Genomic DNA, 18,361 nt, shown 5'->3' with positions numbered 1-18,361 from the left:
CCAATTTTAACATGAACTGATTAATTTAACATGAATTGAACACCTAAGTGGGTTCAATCTTGAGGCTAGGTGGCTCTGGTGCCATTGTTAGATGTGCAGGATCAACTAGCACAAGATTAGAACCACAGACAGAGTATAGATTAGGCTCATACCTTAGTGTTCTGCTCATCCATCATCTTTCTTCTTGTTTTTTTCTTGCTCTCGTTTAGAGAACAGTAAAGAGGGTGGAGTGTCCTTCCCAGGGTTTTAATATCCGACTGGTGTCCGGTAACCGCCGGCCTCCGGTACCGGTATACCGGTCCGGTTTGGCCAGTTACCGGTCGGAACCGGTGGAATTCAAATTTGAATTCAAATGGCGCAGTTCAACCGGTTCGTACCGGTATACCGGCCGGTTAGACCGGTAACCGGTCAAATTCAATTTTTTTTCTTTTTTGGTTTAAATTCAAATGCCCGCAAAGTATACTAAATAAATGTTTGTATAACATATTTTAGTCTAAATGAACCCTTCAACTCTCTTTTGTACTACTTTTACATTGTATTTGTATACTTTTGTATGCACGTTTTTTTGTTTAACTTCAAATCCCCGCAAACTATACTAAATGAATGATTTTTTGAGAAAATTTGATACCATTAGATTCGTCGCACCTTGAAGTATTTTTAGAATTTTTTAAGGAATTTTTCATTTTTTTGAATTTAAATTTAAATTTTGAATTTGGGCCGGTTTGGTACCGGCTCAAACCGGAACCGAACCGGACCGATTTGACCGGTAACCGGTCAAACCGGACCGGTTCCCACCGGTTAGGTGAACCCTGGTCCTTCCCATGGTTTCTTTGCAGTAGCTGTGGTTGGGCAGCTTAGTGTAGAGGAGGATGGTGGAAAAATTAGACCACTATCTTCAAAAGGACATCTTCTTTATTTATAGGCAAAGTCTCATTGGGGACAGCACCCTTTGGGGTCTTCTAGGGCCCTCCAACAAAAGGCACAAGTCCAAATTAGACTTGTTCGCTGACAGCTATTAATTAATAGCTATAATTTTTCTAAATGCCGACATCATCGCCGACGTGATCAACCCAACAGTGTCCTGTCCCTATCCTCGAGGTCGAGCAGCGAGCAGCTTACAGAACTCCGGCAGGTCGTGGTCTTCGGCGCCGGCCTCCGTGCCGCTCCTCCGACGGGTTGTTGCGCGGCGGCTTGGCAGGCCTCCAAGCACGCAGCCTCCTCCGGCGGCGGCGCAGACCAGCGATGCAGCGGCGGCACGCAGACCAGCGAAGCCGTGCTGCAGGGTGCTGCACACGCAGCAGTAGGGGCACGCAGCAGTAGGGGTTCCGCGACGCACCGCTCCTCCACAACGGCGGCGCCGCCCTCGCCGCGGCGCCGGTCGGCGCGCGCGCGGACGAGGTCGCAGTACTCCTCGAAGCGGATGATGTTCACGCTCGAGTCGAGGTGGGTGAGCTCCGACAGGGAGTGCTACATCGCCTGGTGGAGCTCAAGCAGCTGCGGCCTGCCCAGCACCTCGCCGCACACCTTGCAGGGGAACACATCGCCGCGGGCGGCGAACGACCGTGACGACTGCCTGTTAGCCTGCAGCAGCTTCTGCGCCGGGCTCTGCACTACACGCAGGAACGCCAAAGCACGCAGCTCCTTCTTGCTGCTGGTGTGGGCGGTCGTGGTGAGGAAAGGTATTTCGGGTCCACAATTTTTGATGGTAGGGGAGAAAAATGAGGAATTGTTGGAGATGAACACTTTTTTTCTTTTCCATAACTATTTGGGGAGTTGTCAAATATCAAATTTGGGGAGGAAAATATAAAGAACTCCTGGAGATGCTCAATAGCTGCTAACCACGTGTTAATATGTCGCTTGCTTTGGTTCAGATTATATATTAAACTGGATCAGGTGTTCCCTCCTTGTTTTTCTTTCTTTTTTTCTTTTTTTGGGACTGATGGTAGCTGTGGACGCCAACTACTCACACTATCCCCAGTAGGCTAGAATTTACATTACATAACTTTGGAACCTTTTCTTTCCTGGGAGGCAGATGGAAGTTGAAAATCTGTTGAAGAGCCGTGAATTTCGCTCCTCCGTGAGATGCTACTGTCACTACTACAGAACAGGCCTTTGTTCCAGGCCATTTGTCCCGGCTGTCTTTGGACCCGAGACAATAGGTGGCTTTTGTCCCGGGTCCAACGACTAGCCGGGCCAGCGGGGAGATAGAGGTCTTTTATCCCGGTTGTAGGCACCAACCGGGATAAAAAAGGAGCTTTTTGTCTCGGATGGTGGCTCCAACCGAGACAAAAGACCCCGTGGCCTTTTTGTCCCGGGTGGAGCCACCACCCGGGACAAAAGGGAGCCTTTTATCCCGGGTGGAGCCAGCACCCGGGACAAAAAGCGACCGACGTCTCCCCCCTGCCGATATTTTCTAAGGCGCTGGCTCCTCTCTCCTCTCATTTCTCTCCCTCTCTCCTCTCTCTCTCTGCCTTATCTTCTTCCTCCCGCGCGCCCCCTTCCTCAGCTGCCTCTCTCCTCCCTCCCTCCGGCCCTCAGCTCCCTCCCCGGTGCGGGCGGGGCCGGCGAGCCGCACCTAGGGCGCGGCCAGGCCCCGGCGGCGGGCACAAGCTCGGCCCGGCGGGGGCGCGCGGTTGCCGGCGCGTCCAGGCTAGCCCAGCGGGGGCGGCTTGGGTCTGCGCGTCGGCCAGCGACGGCGAGCAGCGCCCGGTGGCGGCGGCGCGAGGCCGCGGCGGAGCCGCGCCCGCTGGCCCGGGGCGGCGCGGGGCCGCGGCGGAGGAGCGCCGGGCGGCGGCGGCGCGGGGCCGCGGCGGAGGAGCGCCGGGCGGCGGCGGCGCGAGGCCGCGGCGGAGCAGCGCCCGCTGGCCCGTGGCAGCGCGGGGCCGCGGCGGAGCAGCGCCCGGCGGCGCCGGCGCGGGGCCGCGGCGAGTGGAGGCGGCGCTGGCCGGCTACGGGGTTCCTCTTTGTTTTTTTTTCAATGATTCTGGGATTGAAATTGAAATTATGTGAATGATTTGGTATGGATTATACGCATGATTTGTATGTGGATTTCGATTGCGATTGGGTTCGTGAATGATTTTGTCACTGAGAATAAAAGATTTGGAAAAGTGGGAGCCTGCATGTGGGCGAACCGCAGGCGAGGTCGGGCCTGCGAGATTTTTTTTATTTTGCAAAAATATCATTTGTCCCGGGTCGTGAGCTGCCGGGACAAATGGACAAAGGGCATTTATCCCGGATGCTCAATCCCGGTTGAAAAACCGGGATAAAAGGCTATTGGCAACCGGGACTAAAGCCCTATTCTGTACTAGTGTGTAAACACTCAACCGTGTGTTTCATTTAGAGTCTGGAGTTTTCTGGAGGTGCTATCTAGCTGCTATCTTTGAATTGTATAATTTGGACTTTCGGAGTGGTTTCAGTATTCACGCCTCCAGGTGACGTGTATAGTAGAAGCGTGTCTTTTTGGGGGTGATGAGGCGTTTTGACCGTTCTACAGAGAATGTGCATCCGATGATAACTAATTATAATGTAAATAATTAAAAGAACACTGTGTTCTTGTTCCAATAGCCATTGCAACTTGCATCCGGCACGAACAAATCATGTTTTTCCAATCAAAAGATTTCCTAAGCGTGCTCACTGACGCCGAGGCATGTGTAATGTATTATCCAAAAGAAAAATAACATAATAGTCGCCCTGTTTGGTTCCTCCTGTAACACCCTAGAATGCGTCTTCTAGGCTCCACATGAAGTATCAAATAAAGTCTATTTGCAAAATCTTATCAGAGATGGGTATAATTTTTCCCTATGAATCTAATAACGGTAATTATTTAATGATTGGCTACATAGATGCTACAGTAACACTTCTCTAATCGCACGGTGAAATGTCTCATTAGATTATTTAGGGTCCTAGCAGAGGGGTTGTGGAGTTGGTTTTATAAATTGTCTTTATTTGACACCTCTAATTAGCGGTCAAAGTACATTCTAGACTAGTCTTGGGACAAAGAAAGGTGTGCTAGTGAACAGAGATTTCAAATATAATTATGTGGGTAGAAAGGAAAGCACCTTTCAGTTGGAGGCATAATGTTTCTGATTATTTTGTCCTATGTAGTCCGCCTATATTTATACTATCATTTTTTAATCCTTAGAGGCATTTCAAAAAATAGATCAGTTTTTCTTTTTGGATCTAGATTTTTCTAGCAAAATGACCATATAAAAAGAAATGCATGCTGGCTCAGTGGAGAGCATGTTATGTCAACTAAAAGACTCAGGTAGATTGGGTACACATTAAAAACGAGTGTTGCCTTAGTAAATGGCTTAGTCCAATTGATCATTGTCGGTAGAGCTAATAGCTACCTGCTGCAGCAGACCCACCATGCAGCTGCAGCCAGCAAAGCCATGCTGCAGACCTCGTGGACAACTGCTTGGGCTGTGCAGCTGCTGGCCTGCAGCCCGAGCAGCGGCAAGTAGCAAATATTGGAACCAACCTCTGAAATTCAAATACTCATCTCTACGTGACATTGTCTGCAAAAAACAAGAAGTCTATTTTAGAAGAGCATTAGTGTGTTAAAAATATTAGTGGATTGGCATTTAGTTGCTAAGATTACAGATATTCAATTAAATCATTTTTTTTGGAAAAAGCAAGATTTATTGATCTTAGACAATTACATCAAGATGATACAATTATACTAAGATCCAACCCGACCTCTGCATAACTAGGATGCACACAGCCTATAGAGTAGAAGGAATAAAAGAGCAACATGATAATAAATCATGACGTAGCAAACTACAACACACAACTTCATCTTCAGCTCCTTGCCTCCTTCAATACCAAAGCAACACCTGGACTTCGGATAAGTCTCCCAAGACAATGCCACCAACGTGGAAACAGTACGCGCACGCACCGTCATTACAATGACCCAACCAATTAAGGCCAGATCATAGGTTTTCACCCAGGAGAGCAATTCTTCAGAATCCAAACAATGTCTTCAGCAAGGCCATTGCCAGGTACAACCAGTTAAGGTCAGACCTTGGAATTTCTTCCTGTCATCGAAGAATCAGTACCGAACAAGTACCACATAGACAAAATCACCTGGTGTTGCTCCCCCTTCTTACCAAGCCAATGCTACCAAACAGACCAGACTTGGCCCACTTCAAATAGCCATGAACTCCAAATCTAGCAAACCATCTGTAGCCTCGTCTGCCGCGAATACCATGCTACCAAGTGACCAATATAGATATGTGCATAGTCCACCGGAACGAAGTGCAGATGGAATCCGTCTTCGGAGTAAGAGAATTCGTAGATTGAAGCGAAGATGACACAAGCCTCTGGAACTGCGTGGAAGACACAGACGAAAATAGAATGAAGATGTCGTCACCAGAAGTAGTCACGAAACCAGGAGCTAGCCTCTCCGTCGTTGTAGCCGGAGGCCCTCACGATAAGGAACCGCGGGAGCACGACAGGGCCATCACCACCGCGGCCACCGTCGCCGAGGCCGATGGACACAACGGCACAAGTGGATCATTCCTGGGCACGCCGGATCGCCCCCGATTGGACGGCCAAGGAGCCCGGCCATCGCTGGACGAAGATCAGCCACAACAACTCGGGAACGACGGGGGCCGGACAAACCAGACGCCGGCGAGGAAGGGGCCAGACGGCGCCCCACGGACTTGCTCCCCCGGCGGAGCAAAGTGAGGCGACCGGGCAGGCTCCAGGCACACCGGATCTCCGCGCTAGCGCCCCGCCTGGGTGCCGGCTCTAGGGAGGCGCTAGATCTGGCCAGGAAGGGGCCGGATCCACCCGCCGGCGACCCGCCGGACCTGCAACAGCGTGGAGCACGCCAGCCATGGTGGCATTATTCAATTAAATCATAGAAGCAATAAGATTCTGTGGGGCTTCCACCAAAGCGGTCAATTCTCAGTCAGTTCCATATATAAAATTCCTGATTAACAATTGTACTCAAATTACAAATGAAATGATTTGGTTATGAAACCGGCCTTGAAAAATAATTTGTGGTATTAAAAGGGGTTGCCAAAGATAACTTAGCAAGAAACTAGAACGGGCGTAAAATGTTACTTCTGCCGCTGTAAAGAAACAATTCAACACATCACTTCGTTGTCATTTTATCTTCTTTCTTTGACGTGCTGTTCAAATTACAATATTATTCCACCGAATACCGTAGATGAAATGTTTACTCAATGGATTATGCAGAAGTGCTCTAGTATTTTGTTGAAAATGTTGAGGGTACCGCCGTAAACTTGGTCAAAAGATAAGTAAAGATGGGCATGGATCAACCTTAGAGCGAACTGTAACCTATCCATTTGATGTGCAGAGGAGCACGACTGCTCCATTTTAATCAGCTCGCTGACCCCTGATGCTCCAATGGGATACCGCGGGTTGACCCATGCATATTAATTATGTCTACTCGTTTTTACTTGCTACTGCTTTTGTGTAAATGAGAACGGAGTTTACTTCCTGATGTTTAAGGATTCAAATATACACTTTAGTAATCTAGCCAGTTGCTACGCCGGTGGTGGCCGATGTGCTCCCGCCGGAACGTATCAACCACAACGCCATGGAGGCACAGTGGATCGTGACCCCGGTGCTGCAAGCGACAACGACGTCCACCACCTCGCCGGCGACGAGTATCACGACATGTACACATCACTGCCAGAAAAACTTTCATTTGTACCGGACGAAACCCGTTTTCTACTGGTTGCCCGCCCGATACCGCCTGGCCAGTACTAAGTGCGCCGTCACTTAGTACCGGTCAGACCGCCCGGTACTGAAGAGGCACGGTACTAAAGTGCCTGCCACGCAGGCGCGCCAGGTGCTGTCATTTAGTACCGGTCGGTGATACTGACCGGTACTAAATGTCTTTTTTTTCTTTTCTGATTTTTCATTTTTTAGATTTCAGCTAATTCGTATTCGTGGATGTTTGTGTATTCGTATTCATGTACGTCTACGTATTTGTATTCTGGTACGTCTGCTTATTCGTATATATTCCTATCTAGCATACAAGAGAATACATTTATTATAATTATATACACTTAAAATATTATATGTACTTCTAATATATGATAATAATGCACTTCGGATTCATAATATATTTACAAATTGTCATGCACATAAATTTTGTTCGACAAATTTGTACAAGATACTAAGTCTCTGCCTCATCATCGCTGATGTCCTTATTCGGATCCACTCTACCCACACTTACCCTAGGATCCGTATAAAATTCTCCATTTGGATTTAGGACCTCATCTAGCAGGAATCCACAAATTGATTCTTGAATTGCTTTGATTTTTTCCGGTTTGATGAGCTGCTCCGCCATAGTAGTAATCTGTCAAGTGCAAACACCAATATTTTCAATTAATACCTAGATGGAATTAAATGCAAGTAATTGTTAGTAATGTTATTCTACGTACATTGAATTCAGGTTGTTTCATCAAGCTGCGGGTGCAAAAACCTATCATGAGCTCACATACATAGTAGCCACATAGGTTGTTTCCTTGCTGCTGTCTCAAACATTATATATACATATATAAAGATGGGTTATGAGATATTTATGTTGTTTAAAGAAATGACAGCAGATGTGCGTATGTATTCGTACTGGAAAGTTAGTGTTGAATTCTAGATCGCATGGTGTTGACACGATTCCTATATGTTTTTTGAGAAAGCGAGCCCATGCCCTTTGGATGATGTTTATGAGGTCTTGGTAATAATATGTTGGCTTCCTCAAGGAGTCGTACACCCGAACTCGGCATCTATCGATCTCGATAATAAGAATGATCCAGTGGAATCTGTTTCATACACATATATGTATAAGAAATGTTGGATATATATACACATATATATATAGTCAAGTCAAGGAAAAAGGTAAAGAACTCACTCGAAGTTGTACGGTAACAGAATGTATTGACATGTATTCTGCTTATGCAAGGACCTGAGTATGTTGTTCTCGGTCCGATTAGGCCATTTCCTGACACTCTCCTCTTGTATATTATATGGGTCTATGAAGCCGACGTGATAGTACCCTTTTTCTGTCATTCTTGCACCTTATACACGATTAAAAAAGAAGGGAGAGGATGAGAAAACACATAATTAGTAGAGCTAGAGTACTATACAAATGATAGGAAACACTTACATACAAAATACACTGAGGAGAGACTTGTCTAAGGTGTCTTGATGGTATAGATCATAAAGATTTTCAAATTCAATCCATACATCATCCATCCCCCGATTGGAATGCCTATCATGAACTCGAGCACGAAACATTACATTCTTCGTTGCACTTGCTTTCAGATACCATGCATGCAACTCACGCATCCTAGTTGGTAGTTGAGGAACCAACTCTTCCCACATAAGAGGTTCCCCCAACTTGAATGGTTTTTTGTTTGACCCTGGGTGAACCTCGATTTCTGCCCCTTTGAGCTGAGTTTTTGTGAGGCCACTTTCCAGCACAAATTGAGCAGTAGCTGCATCCTTTTCGGAAAGCACGTTCAGCGGAGGTATTGATTGCTTGGACTGTTGTCCGAGCTGGGGAACTTGGTTGTACTGACGGTTACTTTTCTTCTCATAGGACTTTGTGATCTGGCGGTCATATTCCGATAGGGGTCCGCTGTGCTTCGGTTGGAGTAAAGTTGTTAAGTATTTCTTATCTTCCGCTGACCATGCATGCTTCGGTGGAGGCTTTTTGACACGAAATGATCTTTGACATGCTTGGCCACACTTTCGTCCAATTCCTCCTAAGTCATCTGGTATGCTAACTTCGGTGCTGGAGGCTTTTCTTTCTTCTTCAGGGGGTTCCTCTTCCTAGGAGGCGGCGGCGGCGGCGGCGGGACCCAAGCCTTTGTGCTCTACTTCTTCGCCTTCGGAGGCAATGACGGTGGGACCCAAGCCTTCGTGCTCTCCTTCTTCGCCTTTGGAGGCGGTCACGGTGGGTCACAAGGCACGGAACTGGGATTTGAGTCCTATGCACAATCGGGTGACGGTGTTGAGGGTAGTCCTCCATGATCTTGGAGCCATACTTGGACTCCTTTCTGCTGATGGAGGTGATCTCGGTGCCGGAGTAGGACTCCTTTCTGGTGCCAGTGATGATCTCAGAGCTGGACTGCGACCTTTTTGATCTACCGGTGAAATTGCGGGCTCAGAGCCGGGAGTCGATGCATCGGCAAAATGTGTTCCGGGCCTTTTCGATGGCGCAAATCGTATGTAGTGCTTGTTCCAACTGATCCATGTGTGGACGGCCTGTTCGAGTTCCTCTTCTCCATCGCCTCCAGGGATCTCGAGGTCGAGGTCTTCCCATCCTGGCTCGACTCGATCAACCATGACCCTAGTATATCCTTCCGGAATCGGCATGCCATGAATTGTCCCACCTTGGACAGGTACTTCAGCAATGTTGTGCATGACCAATTTGATCTTTTTCCTCTGCAGATACAGAAGCTCGCAGGGGGGTCCTCACGGTGATGTCATTCGCCGGGTATTGTTCTGGCTCGTCCGCAACCACTGCAGATTGACCTCTGGTTGGGTGCTCTATGGAAGCAACGCTGCTATGGAGTTGCGAGCTGGGCTGCTCTCCAAATTGGCGGCTGATCTGGCTTCTTGTTGGTGGGGCTGGCTAGCTGCCATTACACCTTCAATCGAAGCTATCCTTTGCTCCAGGGCACGCATCTTATCTTCCTGCTCAACCTCCTTTCTGGATCGACTTCGATAGGTCTCAATGTCAGCACTGAAGCCATGCTTCCATGGAACTACACCCATACCTCGCACACGTCCTGTGTGTTCCGGTGTCCCGAGAGCGTACGTCAGCTCATCTTTCTCTCTGTCCAGCTTGAAACTGCCTTCGGAAATAGCCTTTAGTGCCTCATCGAGCCTGTTGGCCGCTTCTCTCATGGCGTCGCTGGTGACAAGCGAGCCATCTTTCGGGCCTAGTGAGCCTCCATGAGCGTAGAAGAAATGCTTTGCTCGCTGCGGCCAGTCGAAAGTCGCCGGTAAGATTCCCCTTGCAACGAGGTCGTCTTCCATTTTCTGCCATTTGGGGATCGCTGTCAAATAACCTCCTTGCCCAAGATGATCAAAGTGTTTCTTTTTGCGCGCGTTCTCTTTGGGTTGTGTTGTCCTTTTCTCACTGTCATCGGACAATTTGTACTGCACGAATGCATCCCAATAAGGACGTTGCTTCTTGAAGTGTTTCTTGAAGTCTGGCACGAGGCTCTTCTTTATGTAGTCTTTGCTCAAGTTTTTTTTTGAACGTCTAGAAAGAAATAGACATCTTCTTCATGACCCAATCCTTAAAGATTTCTTCTTTGTTCTCTGGGAAACTGAAGTGTCGTTTGACATCTGCCCAGAGCATTTTCTTCTCTATTTCAGGGACGATGTCAGCATCATTATCAGTGCTTTTGGTTTTCTTCCATAGTTTGAAGCTAATGGGGATGTTGTCCCTGACATAACATCCGCACTGATTCATCACAGTCGTCTTAACTCCCTTGGGAGACTTAGGTTCCCCATCCAGGTGGAACGAAGTGATTGTGGTACGCCCCTCCATCTTTTTCTTCAAACCTCATTTATGTTTCGAGCTCTTCCATCCAGAAGCCTGAAATTAATTAATTATATATATATATATATCTGTGTGCGCGCGCGCGGGCGCTAATCTACACCCTATGTATAGAATAGCATTCTACACCAAATAGGAAGACAATCCACCATATTCAGCTCGACCCGCGCGCGCCACCCGCGCGCCGTCACGGCCCACCAGCTCAAGCTTGGACGGCCCAACAACACCCCCACGAAAACCAGGAATCTTATATATCTTCCGAAAGATTTTTTTTTCCCCGCCTTCCAGTGTTTGAGATTCGTGCAAACTATCTCATCCATTAGATCTTCTCAACCCTAACTTTAGTTCTCCTCATGCCCCCTTCCTCATCAAGCGATTCACGCGCCGCCGCCGCCCGCCCGCACGTCGCCCGCACATCCGCCTGCGGCCTGCGGCCTGCGCCCCGCTCGCCGCCGCTCGCCGCGTGCTGCTTCTCGCCATCGCTGCCGCGTGCGTCGCGCTGCTTGCTGCTGGGCGCTGCCGCGTGGCCGTCGCAGCGTGCTGCTGCTCACCGCCGCTGCCGCGTGCTGCCGCGTGCGCCGCGCTGCTCGCTGCTGCGGGGCCGTCGCTGGGTGCTGCTGCTTGCTTGGGTACTGCTGCTTGCTGCTGCGTGCGACTGCTGCTTGCTATTGCACGCCGCTGCTGCGTGCTTGCTGTGCTTGCTGCTGCTGCAATTGTTGCGCGCCGCTGCTTGCTGCTGCTGCAATTGCTGCGCGCCGCTACTGTCGTGCGCTGCTGCTGCTGCGGGTTGCTGCTGCGCTGCCGCCTCCCGAGCACGCAGCAGCTCACCACCGCCGCGCTGCTCGAGCGCGCCGAGCTGCTGCCGCCGGCCGCCGGAGACGGAGAAGATGTAGATGATGTTGGGTTCAATATTTTTAAAATATTGATTTAACATTTTCGAAACACTAGTTTAATATTTCCTAATAGTTGAATCAATATTTTTAAAATATTGATTTAATATTTTCGAAATATTAGTTTAATATTTTTTTAATAAATGAGTTTTAGTGGGCTTTATAGATAACTTCATTAACTATCTTCCACAAGATGTATAGGAGCCCCCTGAACTAAACCCTTACGCCTTTCCCCTAACTTCTAGGCCGCAATGCTGAGTCTACGGTTGACCGCAGACTCAGCAACTTACGGTCGACTGAGCACGCCATCCCTGTCTACCCCTTTCTGCGTTCCTCCTTCCTCTTCTCATTTCCTTCAATTTTCCTCTCGCTGAGCACACCATCTCCGCAGCCTCCCCCTCCCCCCGTTCCCCCTTCCTCTCCCCACCCTTTCCTCTCGATAGATCTAGCGGGATCCTTACCAGCGGCTTCCTTTTTTTCCGGCTTCCTTTTTTCCTCTCGATGGATCTAGATGGAAGCTCCGCTCCAGGGGCACGCAGTGGCGGCGGCGGGAGACCTCCGTCCCCCCAGGAGAGCGGTGCGGCGGCGGGGGACCTCGCGGCGGCGCTGGGGAGCTCCACCCCCAGGGCGAGCGGCGCAGCGGGCCGGCGATGGCGGTGGCGGCGAGGAGCGGAGGCGGCGCAGCAAGCCGGTGGTGGGGAGGAGGCGCCGCGCGCTCGCCGCCGAGTTGTTTTCTTTTTTTTCTTTATTTGTTATAATCTGAATAAAAAATTTTCTACCTTCAATTTTTTTATGTAATTTTTTTCAATTGATTTTTGCACAAATTTTTTCTTGTTAATTTTTTTCCTATCTCTTCAAAATTTTTTCCATCTCTCTCAATTTTTTTCTTGAAATTTTTTTATCTATCTAAAATTTTTCTTGAAATTTTTTCTCTCCTCCTAAAATTCCCCTTGAAATTTTTTCTATCTTTCCGAAAATGTTTTCTGAATTTTTTTTTCTAAACTTTTTTATCACAAAACGACAAAAATTTACTAAAAAAGAAAAAAAAAACGGCCGGGTCCCGGTCGACCGTAAACTAGCGAGACCCGCTTCGATGCAGTGTGATCCGCAGCCGGCGGCGGCGGAAGGGAACTAGGGGGCTGCAGGTGCTTGAGATCGCCCCCCGCCCCCTCGACCCGCAGCACCCGCCGTGCCCGAGCGGTAGGGCAGCCTCCTCGAGCTGGGCATCTCGCGCACCCCTCAGCGGGGAGCCGGGCATCTCGCGCACCCACCTGGAGAGGGAGCTTCCCAGGTGCCCGATTCGCTCAGGGGCATGGCCTCCTCGAGCGGGTGCCTCGCGCTGGCCCGCCTCGAGCGGGAGGGCAGCAGCTGAGCAGAGGAACGGAAGGGGAGCGCCCCAACTGCGCAATTCGGGAGTGGCAGGGCAAGCGGCGCTGCTTGGTTTCTGGGCGGTTGGGCTGGGGAGGTGAGGCGTTGCAGGCTCAGGCTCACTGCTCATTGGTGGAGCTGCAGAGCAGTCAACGACGAGGGAATCTCTGCAACGTCTTTTTTACATGCACGACATTTTTCTGGTGAGCATCCTTTTTTATATCATGAATCACCCCCACCTTTTTTATTCATTGTGGTCATGAATGGTAGGTCGATTGGAACCGGATGTTCTAGGATTTTGGTTTTCGTGGATTAACTCAATTTTTAGCCTGGTCGCGAAGTAGCAGTGGCCTAGTGTGTGTGTGTGTGTGTGTGTGTGTGTGTGGTGGTGTCTGTTGTATGTTGTTCTCTGCGTTTTAGTTCACCTAGTTGTAGCATAGGCACAACTTTAATTCAAAAAGTAATTCTGCCTCACTAGCAAGTTTAGCTAACAAACTACTGCATTGGAAGTTCAATAATTCATGCTACAGTTCGCTTCAGTACTTCAATAATTTTTGCTAGCATTTAGTTTTCAGTAGTTCAGTAGTTTATGCATGCATTGGAGGCATTTAGTTTTTCAATAATTTTTACTAGCATTTAGTTTCAGTAATTTAGCATGCATTGGACACATTTAGTTCAATGATTTAGTTTTTCTAATTTATGCTATCCCCTAATCTAGGCGTTTGTGTTCATGTATGCACAATTTTTGATCGACATGTATGCTCTAGGTTTTCTCGAGGTATTTTGGAAATGGAGACACACTGATCCCGTCATGCTGGTCGTTAAGCAAGGGAACATGCTGATATTCAAAAACACATGCCCATATCTGTAGTCGATTACTGAATATTTTGATGCTCTAAACTGCAGTTAAAAATATCCGATCCTTTATGTTCAGATTTAGTTCTCCCTTTCAAGTAATCTGTTTCCTTCGGTGGCTCTTTTCTCTTTTAGTAAGTTATTTGGCCACTCTTTGATGGTAGATGAGAATGAACTAAAAATCCCAACCAGTAACACATTCAGTATTGCCCCCTCTGTTAGTATTTCACTAATTCTGTGTTAGTAAATCCCTACCTCAGTAACAGAGTAATTCTTTCTTACTCAATTACATGAGTTAGTATAGTAGTTATGTTAGCATCTAGTATCAGTAATTTTTTTTGTCTGGTTAGTAGTACCATGATTTTTTTTGCTTAGGCTCAGTAATATTCCAACAACCATTTTTTTGTCAGCAATTACTAAATGTTGATGCTCAAAATTGAGTAGTTAGGCCAGTAGTATCAGTAATTTGTTAGGTTTAGTGGTTAGAACAGTATTTTTTCGATTCCTGAGCGCTGATGATCTGAATCGAGTAGGTAGTTTAGTAGTTCAGTAATGAAATACTATACTATCGAACTACATGAGATTGGAATAGAGCTCGGTTACTAAAAACTACTGAAACTGAAAAAACTACTGAGCTCAATCATCTCATGAATCATCAAGAGCTATATAATCGAAATAGTTTGAATAGGCTATTACTGAATCATCTGCGTAATTTTGGACTGATATATATGTTCTAGGTTTTCTTAGGGGTGTATTGGAAATGGAGACACATTGATACCATCAAGCTAATCGTTGTCCCTGCTGGTGGGGAGGTGGCTCGTCGGTGTCCTTAGTAGATGGGGTGCAGCACCTGCAATGGAGTGCGGCGGTGTCAGCGGCAGCCACAACACACCTGCCTGGGCCCTTTGCGCGGTGCCCACAGTGGCCTTGAGCAGCTTCTCTGGTGTTGCAGTGGCCGCGGAGGCCTCGAGCTGTGGCGATGCGGCATCAAAGCATCCTCCCCTGCGAGCTGCGCCCTTCCTCCCCTGCATGATCCCAACAAGCAACTTGTTAAAGAGGCGTCCGATCCTACCGGGTGCTCCGGTCAGCACCACACTGCAATGCTTTTCTATTTTTTTCAATTACCTAATGCTGAATTCGTATCCATGTAGGCACAATTGGAGATGAAGATACGCTGATATCATCAAGCTAATGTTAAGCAAGCAGCAACAACAAATTAAGATGAGAACAGTGGGAGTAGTGCTCAGTATCCAACATTACATGCCCATTTCTTATTGGTGATTTCTGAATATTTCAGTCCTCTAAACCGCACTCAATGTTGGCTAGGCCAGTAGTTTTGTAAGAATTTAGTATAAATAATTTGTTAGGTTTAGTAGTTAGTCCAGTATTTTATTTTTTTCTGATTCCTAAGTATTGAAGATATGAATTGAGTAGGTAGTCTAGTAGTTCTGTAAGCATTTTTCAGTAAAGTAATTGTTACTGCAGGCATAATTATTCTATTTATTGCTTAGTGTTGCTTTGTTTAGGCTCAGTACTTGTGTTAGTATCTAGTATCAGTAATTTTCGATCATTACTGAACATTTGATTCTTTGAGTCCAGTAGTTAGTATAGTAGTCCAGATATTGATCTCAATGGCTAAGAACAAAACCAAAAGCCATGCGTAAACTACTAAACCCATTCACATGATCTAGTTCAGTAGTTGCCATGGATTTTTTTTCTTTCTTTCTTCTAGCTCAGTAATATTCCTAACATCACTTCTTTGTTGCAATTTTACAATATCTTTTTATTCCTGAACATTGAAGATTTTAACTGTGTAGGTAGTCTAGTAGTTCAGTAGCCACCATTACTGAACTACTGGACCAAACAATGAAATACTAGATTACTGAACTACATGAGATTGTATAGAGCTCAATAATTAAAACTACTGTAAGTAAAAAAACTAAACTTTTGAGCTCGTGCAATTTTTATATTCAGTAACTCAACATAATTTGAATAAGCTTACTGAACAATCTAGTATCTTTATTGTTATTGTTAATGTTTGATGACAAAGAACTAAACCCTAATTTTGCCGGCCATGGAATCATCCTACCGCCCTCGCTTTACGTACGGTATGTCTCAAGTAATCCAGAAATATCCCTCAACACCCAGCAATACTTGCATATTTTTCAGTAATTCTCCGTAATCCAATAATACCATGTAGCATTTTAGTTATTATCAGTAAAGCAGTAACCTAGTAATTTTATATCGTGCCGGTCTCACTCCGCTTTCCTCGATCTTTTTCAGAGTTTTACCGAGGTAGGTTCATTTGGGCCCCCTTTTGGTCTCATCATCTCATGCATACGATATTGATAGTATGAACTTCACCAAGGACAGGGTTCCAAGTGAAGAGAAGATGCTTCATGTGTTTTTTATAGACTTTTTTTTTGGTTTTGGAGGCTACCTGAGATAGTTAATCATAACCAATATATGTACATAAGCGTAATCACCGCCCACTATTTATGTACACCCTTGGATTCAGTAATCCAGAGAACTAGTATTTCTGTATTATGTACTTTTTTCCATTAATTTTTTCAATTTTGGTGAATTGTTTTCTCAGTAACACACCACGTACATGCTTGGATTCAGTTACAAAAGATCCAGTTATTCAATATTTTCTTTTATGTACATCCAATATCATTTTGTCATGTTTTGCTCGATGATTTTTCATAGTGTATTTGGATGCATATATAGTCCCTGTGTTTTGATTCAGTTATTGTGGGACTCAGAAAAAATATTCAATTCATGTTGGGATCCAGTAATCGAGAGCGTCGAACTCAGAAAAAATATTCAGTTCATGTTGGGATCCAGTAATCGAGAGCGTCCGAGAGCCCCCAAACCAGCAGTGCCTGCCCCAGTTATTCAGTATTATCTACATCCAGTAATCTTTTCGGATTCACCAATATTTTATTTTCATAAATCATTTTTTTAATCAACAAAGGTGTACCTTGCCGATATAAAATATTTTCTCATGCAGATCTAGTATTCAGTAATCATCAGTAATTTTTATGTACATTTAATGTCATTCCAACCTTGCTCGAATTCTTGCCCATTCTTCATTGTCCTGTTTCTTCTTGATGGAAAACCATCATGCTCAGTGTAAACTATGTACAACTCATATGCAGCATCAAAAACTTGACCTCATGAACTAAACTACTGAAAAAAAATACTAAACTACCGAAGTACTTGAGATTAGATACTAGAATACCGAAGTACTTGAGATTGGATAGCTTAGTAACAAAAATTCCAGTGCTTAAGTAATATTTTTAATTCCAGTAATGCTAGGAGAACTAGTAACAAATACTAGAATACCGAAATACTTAGGAGGACAAGTAGCTAAATTACTGAGAAGAACTCGAGTGATTGCTTTTCATCCCCAATCTTTTCTGCACGACCAAGTACCCGCGAGGCCGGCGACCCAGCCACTGCGAGGCCCCGCACGATTGGCTCCTCGGCTGCCCGCATCGCACATTCGCACGCCTCCAGCCTGCTCCCGAGCGTCCGCCTCGAACACGCCTCTCGCGGACCCTCGACCACCCGACTGCCGCAGCTGCCGCGTCGCCTGCTATCCCGTTGCTCGTGAGAACCGCTCAATTTAATACTATTTTAAATGAACCGCCGGTCATTATTATTCAGATAAGAGTTAACACGTGCTTGCCGGAGAGCGTGACACATGTTATCCCACATCTAGAGACACGAATAACTGACACGTCATTCATTCAAAATAATATCAAATCCGGTAGTCCCGGTATGTGCTCCAACATACGTCCAGAATCAGCATATGCACATACCGTTTACAATCGAATACATCGCCAATAATCCACAAAGAACAGTATTACATTATCAGAGTTCACAGCTTAACATTACAAATTCAATATAGGAGGGTTCAAACTGACTTCCATTACAAGCCTTGGGCTCACGATAGTCATATTAAACAGAACGTAAAGTTTATTGCATTTACATACTCTCACGAAGCTCAATTACGATAAAAATTTACTAAAGTAATGATGCCTTGCTCAAGGACATCACTACAGTCACCACGACCTACTCTTCCCCCGCGTTTGGATCAGCGGGGTAGAAGTGGCCGAATACCACTTCGGGCTCACCTGCAACTAGGTTTAGAAAGCAACCTGAGTACAAAAGGTACTCGCAAGACTTACGCGATTACATATACAAGGATCATGCAATGGCTCTAGTAAAAGCTTTAAGGTTAATTAATTATTGCATAAGCATTAGCTCTCTACACTATCACCTAGCAGAATTAATTAATCTTGCCCAACCCCAAACCATTTTAGTTGATTAAGAGAGTAATATAAACTATAACTGTTCATAGCTGTAACATGAACCATTCTCATCATAAACGATAATCTATGAGGAGTTCATGGGTTAAAGAGCGTGCTCATAACCGAGAGCGCGGCAATTCGAATTGGTTATAACCTTGCAAGGGTGTACTACTTTACCCACACGACGCAAGGACCATGCGACTCACCCAACCAGCCAAAGTTGGATAAGGGGGCACTCGCGACAACCGTTCCCAACATGGCTCGATCATTGAACCTCACACCTAGATTACGAGTAGAGACTTAGTTCCACCAGGGACATCTCTAAACTTTCCTACACATAGGTCCACCTGGGGACACACTAAGCCTCTCTGCATAGCCCG

The 18,361-nt window shown here is 46.3% G+C and overlaps 1 long non-coding RNA gene across 1 annotated transcript; it reads left to right on the top strand.

The window, feature by feature from the left end:
* The first annotated feature begins 12,508 nt into the window (after positions 1 to 12,508).
* On the top strand, positions 12,509 to 16,246 carry LOC120679388. Its single transcript, XR_005677164.1, has 3 exons — positions 12,509 to 13,010; positions 13,575 to 14,745; positions 14,814 to 16,246. It is a non-coding gene; the product is annotated as an uncharacterized LOC120679388 (long non-coding RNA).
* The last annotated feature ends 2,115 nt before the right edge of the window (positions 16,247 to 18,361 follow it).

The sequence above is a fragment of the Panicum virgatum genome, chromosome 6N (genome assembly GCF_016808335.1).
Source record: "Panicum virgatum strain AP13 chromosome 6N, P.virgatum_v5, whole genome shotgun sequence".
In the NCBI taxonomy this organism is placed as follows: Eukaryota; Viridiplantae; Streptophyta; class Magnoliopsida; order Poales; family Poaceae; genus Panicum; species Panicum virgatum.
Note: the sequence above shows the minus strand (reverse complement) of the source record. Positions and strands in the feature narration are given on the sequence as shown.